Here is a 9,353-nt window from a genome sequence, read left to right as displayed (position 1 = left end):
CCCAATTAAAGGGCTAATCAAAACTCAATATGGTTAAGTTTCACTTTAATTCTTTGAATCTTGTTTCCCATTATATACATCAGGGTTTAAAAGCTCTCTTAGTACTTTGCTATAAAAACCAAATGAGATGGTAATGTGAAGGTCTCTGAAAACAGATTAAGAAATTATCATTAACTTTGTTTTTATTAATGAAGTACAGCTGACATCTATGTTGCATTTGATAGCTTACAGTAGGTCTTCTCAAACTCTAATGTGCATCCGAATCACTTGGGAGTCTTGTTAAAATGCAGACCTTAGATTCGGTAGGTCTGGAGCATGAACTGCTGCTGCTGGTTCACACCACACTTTGAGTAACAAGAACTAGTAGCAATTTGCAAACATGAAATTTTCTAACAGGCAATTCCTGTCAGACTTCAAATCATCAGTTGGCCAGTTATTAGTGTATCCCACATGTCATATGATCAAATCTCAAGGTCTGAACTGATTGTTGGAATAGACAACCACGGTGACCAAGTAAGTGTTATCTTGGGTTTGACAAACTATCCCTGGAAGATGGATATCTCAGGAAAAGTCCAAGGACGATGGGTCTTTCCTTGTAACCACAGGTAGAGTTAGGGCCCAGAGCTTTGTCTGATAATTATTCAAACTAAGCTAAGCTGAGGAAATGGTGAGTATTGTAGGTTTACAGCTTAGTGGGTTATTTGTACCCTGGTGCTGGAGGATCCCACCCTCTAAAACCATTGATTATCTCCTGAAAACTGTTTAAAAGTATATTTTTAAAAACTTTTGAAAAGATGATGTAAAATATCAGTCAGGACTATTTTGAGAAAGGAAGATCCCCACAATACCGTCACACAATGGTTTATACTGTTACAGTTTCATTCCAGATGACACATTTTTATATACTGTATTTCCTTGATCCTAAAATATCATTGATTTTAAAACTCAGTACTAATTTAGTAAATGCTTTTTAGGGACAGGAAAACCCACTCCAAGAACCTGTTAGGAATGCCCACTGATTGAGGTGTATTCTGACATCAGAAACTTTAAAATGTGAGGTAGAATTGTGCCTTAGGACTTCCTTGGTGGTACAGTGGATAAGAATCTGCTAACGCAGGGGACACAGACTCGATTGTTGATCTGGGAAGATTCCACATGCCGTGGAGCAATGAAGCCTGCACTACTGCGCCCTCACATCCTAGAGCCTGTGCTCCACAACAAGAGAATCCACTTGTTGTGATTCTCTCACAACAGTCTCAAGAGACTGCAGTGGGAAGCTTGCACCCCACCACTAGAGAGTAGTCCCCCGCTCACTGCAACTAGAGAAAGGCTACGTGCGGGAATGACAACCCAGAGCAGACAAAAATAAAATAAAAATAAATAAAATAGTTTAAAAAAGCATTGTGCCTTAGCGTTGAGGAATATAGTAGGAAAAAAAATGTATTGATCTATTTTACTTTGCTATGTACCAGAAAGTGGCTTTTTCATTTGTTTGGCTGTGTCAGGTCCTGGTGGTATAGTAGCAGGTGGGATCGTCACTGAGTCAGGCAGGATTTTTCGTACCAACGCTTGCACTCTCGGTGGTTGTGGCACGTGGGCTCCAGAGCACACGGGTTCAGTAGTTGCTGTGTGCGGGCATGCGGAACGTTAGTTCCCCGGCCAGGGATCGAACCCATGTCCCCCTGCATCGCGAGGTGGATTCTTTACTACTGGGCCGCCAGGCAAGTTCCCCAGAAAGTATTTTAAATTATTTGATTTTTCTGAATCAGACGCACATTCAAGTTCAACATTCAGAGGGTACATAAGTTGTTGGTGGCTTGTTCCCAGCTGTCCACCTCTCGGCCCCCTTCCTAGGGGCTCAGGTGTTTTCAGTCACTTGCTTTGTTGGTCAGAAGTATTTTGTGCTTACAGTTAGAAGGAAAGTCTTACAATCTTTGCCTCCATTTTCACACTAATGCCATCATATCATATTCCTTTTCTGGAATCTTGCTTTTTCACTTAACAAAATATCAAGATCGCCACATCGCTCCCAGACCACTTTGATTTCTTTTGTTTTTCTAAGATTACATCGCAAGCATTTCTTTATCTTTCTATACAGTCGCTAAAATCATCCTTTTCAATGACTATTTGGTTTTGTGGGGTGACTGGGTCATGATTTAATAACAACTTGTTGTTGGGCATTCAGGTTGCCTCCAGTGTTTGGTTATGTCAGGGAACACGTGTTGACCGTTTACTCATTCAGCAGGTATTTATTTGACAACCATGAATTGCCAGCTTCTGATGTACCAAAGTGCCCTCCCTTACGAGGCAGACAGTCACGCAGTGGGAGCAGACAGAGAAATAAATAAGAGCACAGAAGTGTCCCCATTCCCCCAAGGGGCTTCTAAGTATAGTCTGGGCTCTCCCATGGGGAACAGAGCGAAGATCAAGGTGGTGATGGATCCTCCTACAAGCGCTGGCCTGTGTGAATGAATGAGTTGGTTACAGCTTATTCGTCAGGTTTGTGAGCTTGGTTAACGTGCATCCACCTCAGATACAGCCCCAACCCCTCAAGATGCTGACTGTCACTGCTCTGGGTGCCAGCCACAGTGAATTTACAGAGGTGGCAAATGAGGAATTCCAAAGGTTAATACTTTGTAAGCACTTACCGTAAGCCAGGACACCCTCTAGCAGGTGACTATTATTTTCCCATTTTATGTATAAGAAAACTAAGGCACCGAGATGTTAAGTAACTTGGTATTGACACAGCAGTGATTTGAAGCCAGAGAGACCAGGGCCCTGCCCAGCTACACTGCACTGCCTTGAGGAAGGTCATTGGACTTGACCCTGGGGTACATTTTATCTTTGTTCTGTGGATGCTGACCCAGTCCATTTCCCTTCTCACATCTCAGCAAGGGTAAACTTGGGGTGCCTTTAATTCCCATTGACTGGATGAGAATTTTTCTAGGTGAGCCTAGCTTTTCCTCCTCTCCAGAGGATTGCCTGCCAGTGCCTTCGAGGCGGGGGCCCTCCTCCTCCCCTGGGGAGGGATGCGGAGCCTATTCCTACCCGGCAGCCGGGGCACGCAGAGCCTCGGTGGCCGAGGCTGCGACTCAGACGGCTGGTCCCAGGGCTGCAGGGACCTGGGCAAGTCCAGTTGCCTCACAACCTTCCGTCCTCTTCCCTCTGCCTCCCCCCACCCCACGCCCATCCCACAGACAACCTCTCATCGCCTAAGACTCCCGAACACTTCGCCTTGGTTCCCAGGCAACTCCCCCTCCCCCAGACAAAGGCAAGCCTGGATCCCATCAACCAGCACGTGGCTGTAAGCACTGCCCCTTGTGTCTTCAGACCCAGCTGCAGAAAGAACACATGTAATCAAACTGTCCCAGTGATGCCCAGTCTCCTGCCCCATTTCTAATAATTCAATTTCTTCTCAGCTATTGGAACAAAAGGCCCTCTTCACCTCAGAATATTCCAAATGCCAAAACAAATAGCAGCTTACAGCAAATGGCACCACCTACAGCAATTCTTCTTTGTTTACCGTAATGCAAGTGACAATGAAAACAGAAAAGACTGGCAATGAAAAATGGGCTTCCCTCCCAGCCTCAAACCCTGGTCCCCCTCCTCAGAAGTAGCCACCCTCAGTAGTTTTGTTTCTGAAATTTTACATGCGCACACACAGAAAATCTTTTTTCCCCCCTTTTGACATAAATGGTAGCATATTTATTCTTTGAATCCTTTTTTTTTTGTTGTTTGTTTAATGCTCTCTATTTACCAATATATCTTGGAGAACTTTCCTTGTGAGTACATCCAGATCTCCCTTATTCTTTTCTATGGCTGCAGAGAATTACATTATGTGATATATGAATCCTGACTATAATTAATTTAACTAGCTTTCCACTGATAGATACTTAGGTTACTTTCTATATTCTTGCTATTGTATTGGTGCTCTATTTAACTACCCTGTCCATATACTGAGAAGGTGGAGGGAATCTTATGAGTATTTCTGCAGGATAAATCCCTGCAAGTATTTATCGGGTTGGTCAAAATATTCATTCATTTCATTCCGTAAGTTGGCTATAGTAGCGCTTAGTTGTCTTTAACTTGATTCAAAGCAGTTTTGTGAGATTGTATTGTGACAGCTATCATTATCAGTGTGCATTTTAAAAAAACTATCAAAATTGGTGAATTTTGTGTAGCCATTTTAATATTGAAGATATAAGAAAAAAATGCAACATTTTCAGCATAGTTTGCTTTATATGAGAAAATTAAAAACACAGCTGAAATGCAAGAAAATGTTTGTTCAGTGTATGGAGAAGGTTCTGTGTCTGATGAAATGTGTCAAAGCGGTTTGAGAAGTTTTGTGCTGGAGATTTCTCACTGGACCATGCGCCACAAACAGGTATACCAGTTGAAGTAGATAGCAAGCAAATTAAAGCATTAATTGAGAACAATCAGCGTTATTACCATGTGAGAGATAGCTGACATGCTCAAAATATCCAAATCAAGCACTGAAAATCATTTGCACCAGCTTAGTTATATTCATCACTTTGATGTTTGAGTTTCACGTAAGAGAGAAAAACCTTCCTGATCATATTTCCACATGCAATTCTCTACTTAAACATAATGAAAATGTTCCATTTTTAAAACAAATTGTGATGGGCAATGAAAAGTGAATATTGTACAATAATGTGGAACAGAAAAGACTGCGGGACAAGCAAAATGAACCACCAACAACCACATCAAAGGCCAGTCTTCATCCAAAGAAGAGGATGATGTGTATATGTGGGATAGGAAGGGGGCTCTATTATGAGCTCCTTCTGGAAAACCAAATGATTAATTCCAACAAGTACTGCTTCCAATTGGAGAAGGAAACAGCAACCCACTTCAGTATTCTTGCCTGGAGAATCCCACGGACAGAGGAGCCTGGCGGGCTATAGTCCATGGGGTTGCAAGAGTCAGACTCGACTTAGCAACACAACCATCACCACCACCACCACTGCTTCCAATCAGACCAACTGAAGACAGCACTTCATGAAAATCTTCTGGAGTTAATCAACAGAAAACGCATAATTTCCCACAAGGATAATGCAAGACTGCATGTTTCTCTGATGACCAGGCAAAACCTGTTAGAGCTTGTCTGGAAAGTTCTGATTCATCCACCATATTCACCAGACATTGCACGTTCACAAGTCCATTTATTTCAGTCTTTATGCAATTTTCTTAATGGAAAATATTTCAATTCCTGTAAGACTGTAAAAGGCACCTGGAATAATTCTTCACTTAAAAAAGATAAAACATTTTGGGAAGATGGAATTTTTATGAAGCTGTCTGAAAAATGGCACAAGGTAGTGGAACAAAACAGTAAACATGTTATTCAATGAAGTTCTTGGTGAAAATGAAAAGTATGTCTTTTATTTTTACTTAAAAAACTGAAGGAATTTTTGGCCAAGCCACTATTTTAAAACTCATGATGCCAAACCAGAAGGCAGTTTTTCAAGGGAGATTAAATGAATAGCTTAGGCTTGATACGTAAATCATTTAAAATAACCAAGACTCTATTTAATATGAGAGGGCATCTTTATGACTTAAAGATACAAGCACTTAAGTCATAAAGGGAAAGAATGATACATTTTACTACATTAAAGTTTTAAAATTTGGTACCATAGAGACATTATAAAAAAGTCAAAAGACAGGTCGCAAACTGGGAAAGGATATTTACAATGCATTTAGTGGAGCTAATATTAGCATCCGTGACTACACATTATTAACTGCCCTCACCCCAGTGGGGAAAGGCTAAGAATAAGTAATTCAGAGAAGAGGAATCTGGAAGGACATGAAATATGAGATGATGCCTAGCCTCATAAATAATCAGGAAAATATCAGTGGAACAGCAGTGAGTTCACACCCTTTGGATCATTGTTGCTTAGTCGTTCAGTTGTGTCTGATTCTTTTGAGCCCAATGGACTGAAGCCCGCCAGGCTTTTCTGCCCATGGAACTTTCCAGGCAAGAATACTGGAGTTGGGTGTCATTTCCTACTCCAGGGACCAAACCCGTGTCTCTTATGTCACCTGCATTGGCAGGTGGATTCTTTACCACTGAGCCACCTGGGAAGCCCACCCTTCAAATTGGCAACATTTAAAAACTCTAGTGATACCAAGAGAAGGGAAGCTATTAGATTTCTTATTGACTGGGAGCATAAAATGGTACAGCCACTCCAGAGAGCAATTTGGCAACAACTGGTCAAATTGAAGAAGTGCCCTATTTCCCTATTGTGTGTGTATATACTAGTATATATGTTGATAGTCCTTTGGACAGCAAGGAGATCAAACCAGTCAATCCTAAAGGAAATCAACCCTGAATATTCATTGGAAGGACTGATGCTGAAGCTCCAATACTTTGGAGCTTGCTATCTCCAATACTTTGGCCATGTGATACAAAGAGCTGACTCATTGGAAAAGACCCTGATGCTGGGAAAGATTGAACGGAAAAGGAGAAGGGAGTGGCAGAGGATGAGATGGTTAGATAGCATCACTGACTCAGTGGACATGAATTTGGGCAAAGTCTGGGAGATGGTGGAGGACAGGGAAGCCTACAGTCCATGGGGTCACAAAGAGTCAGACAAAATTTAGTGCCTGAACAACAACATTATATGTATGTATGATACACACACACACACACACACACACACACACACACACACACACATATAAAATTTGTGGGGGGCAGGATGTGGGATTTTAGTTTCCTGACCAGGGATCAAACCCACGCCCCCTGCAATAGAAGGTCAGAGTCTTAACCACTAGATTGCCAGGGATGTCCCCTTCTATGTATTCACAATACTCTGACATATGTGGCCTTCCTACTGAGGAGAGACCACTCCTCCTAGGGTAGGCCAATTCTTAGTGATAGCAAAGGGCTCAAAGCGCACCTTTCATAGCACAGTAACCAATCCAGAGCTCTTACTCTGAACCACCTCCTCCATCTGGCTGTTATAATCCAGGAAGCAATACTCCTCTCCCCTAATCACCCAGGACTAGGTTCCGGACACCTTGAGACCACCTCTATAGGCCAGAGCCTGCTGACACTATTTAAATCGGTCAATCCTAAGCTCCTTCTCTGCTCTGCCTTGCCTTTCTTGCAGAAAACACAATGAAGTTTCTGTGCCATGCCTTCCCCTCATCCCATCCGTCTCCTGACCAAACCTGGTGCTTCTCCACGAGGCCATGCATGGCATGGCAAGCCTCCTTGAATCCAGGATGTAAGTAATAAAAATTTTCTTTCATTGGCATTAGCTTTTCCATGTCACTGCTCAGTCACCTTCATAAAATAAAATCCCACGGATACTACTGGTACACCCACACTGTGACCTGAGAAATTCCCGTATCATGTAAAGGGAAATGTGTAATAAAGAGTTCTCACTGCAGCATTGTTGGATATAAAACACTGGAAACAACCTGAATGCTCATCAGTAAGAGAATAATGAATACATTGCTCCATGGTCATAGAATAGGTTACCAAAAGCAGTGACTAGAGCCATGTATCCCAACGCTGAACGAAAGCAGCAAATTGCAGTAGAAGTCAATGTGTTTGCTTATATGAAATTTAAAATATTTGTAAAACAATACTATATATTGTTTATAAAACATATTCATGTAATAAAAATATAAAAACATGGAAGAGAAAGACTTTCCAATCTGGGACATGGTTTCCCACAGGAGGAAGAGTAGGAGTAAAACCAGGAAAGAGTTCAAAGGAAGTTTCACTTCTATCTGTCATATTCCATTTCTTTAAAACCAAGCGAATATTTGTCCAAGATGTGATAAGATGTTAAGATCAGTTCAATCTGTCTGGTAGGTATATGGTTGTTTGCTGTTCTATTTTCAGTACTTTACGGTATGTTTGAGCAGTTTCACAATGAGAAGAAGGTGTAATTTCGCTTGCATGAATGATCTCAAGGTCATATGAAAGGACAGCATGACAGGGTTATGTCATAACCTAGCAAGCTCTGTCCCCATCTTAAGGGTATCAAGTTTCTCTTCTCACCTTAAGTCTTTTACTATTATTATTACAGACTTTTCATAAGAGGTGTAAACACTTTCACCCCACAGAGGATATACATATATGTTGGTCAAGTGTATAAAAACTAAGTCACATACCTCAAAAGTCAAGTGCTATATTAGAGGACTATCCAATTAATTAGTAGAACACCACTTGTTTTTTAGGGGGAATAAGGAAGAAAAAAATATTCTGTTTCTTCTAACTAAAGTAATAGTTGATAAACAATTTCCAAAAGGTATAATAAAATTCATCTGAAATTTTCAGATTGAATTTTTTAGAATTTTTGTGAATCAGATTTCAGCTATAATAACTATCTATACCTGAAAGTATTTCCTGTAAAAGCACAGGACTAGTTTTTATCTGTTCTTCTCAAGATCATTTCTACACCTTACTAGGAATACTGAATAGTCCTTGCATTAATCCTGAGGTTTTCGGCAGCAAATGTCAAATGCACCGTGGCTTCAATAATAAGACATTCAATTATCTGATATAAAAGGAAGCATACAAATGGTTTGGGGGTTGGCACAGTCACTCAACAATCTTCTCAAAGACCCAGACTCTTTCTGTCTTTCTCTTCTGCTATCCTCAGTGAAGTAGACAGCCTCCTTTGTCTCTAAGAATTCTCACCTTCTGGTTTCACAGACCAACCCTGGTAAAGTGTGGGAGGGGTGTGAATATGGCAGAAGGAATGGTATCACTTCTGAGAATCTTGTAAAAAGACTATGGCTTCCATCGGGGGTTCACACTCGCTGTCTCTTACTCTCCTCTCATTCCCTTGCACCTCTCACTCTGGCAAAAGAAAGTCGTTATCCTCTGAGCAGTGCAGTGAAGAGACCCAGGTGGTGAAGCTTTCTATCAATAGCCAGCTAAGATCTGGTGCCTACTAACAACCGTGAGAGTGCATTTGAAAGTGGATTCTTCCACCCCCAAGACCCTTGAGATGATTGCAACCCTGGCTATCAGTTTGACTATGACCTCATGAGAGACCATTACCAGGTTCCTAAAGCTTGGAAACTGTGTGAGTTCATAAGTGTTTATTATTTGAGGGAATTAAGTTTTGAAGTAATTTGTGACAAGGCCATAGATAACTAATACACTTAGTATGTCTGCCTGTTTCCCATGATGGGTACAAGACGGCTGCCATAGCTCCAGCAGATTCCCCCTTACTTCTCATTGACCAGAACTGGCTCTTATGTTGGTCTCTAGCTGCAAGGGAGGCTGGGAAATCAAGTATCTGCCCTTCTAACTGATCATGGGGAGGGCAGCAAGGAGCAGCGGGCTGGGCATGGCTGCTGAGTAGCAGTGCTAT

The sequence above is a fragment of the Odocoileus virginianus genome, chromosome 27 (assembly GCF_023699985.2).
Source record: "Odocoileus virginianus isolate 20LAN1187 ecotype Illinois chromosome 27, Ovbor_1.2, whole genome shotgun sequence".
NCBI classification, from domain to species: Eukaryota; Metazoa; Chordata; class Mammalia; order Artiodactyla; family Cervidae; genus Odocoileus; species Odocoileus virginianus.
The sequence above is the reverse complement of the archived record's forward strand: the minus strand, read 5'-3'. Positions refer to the sequence as shown.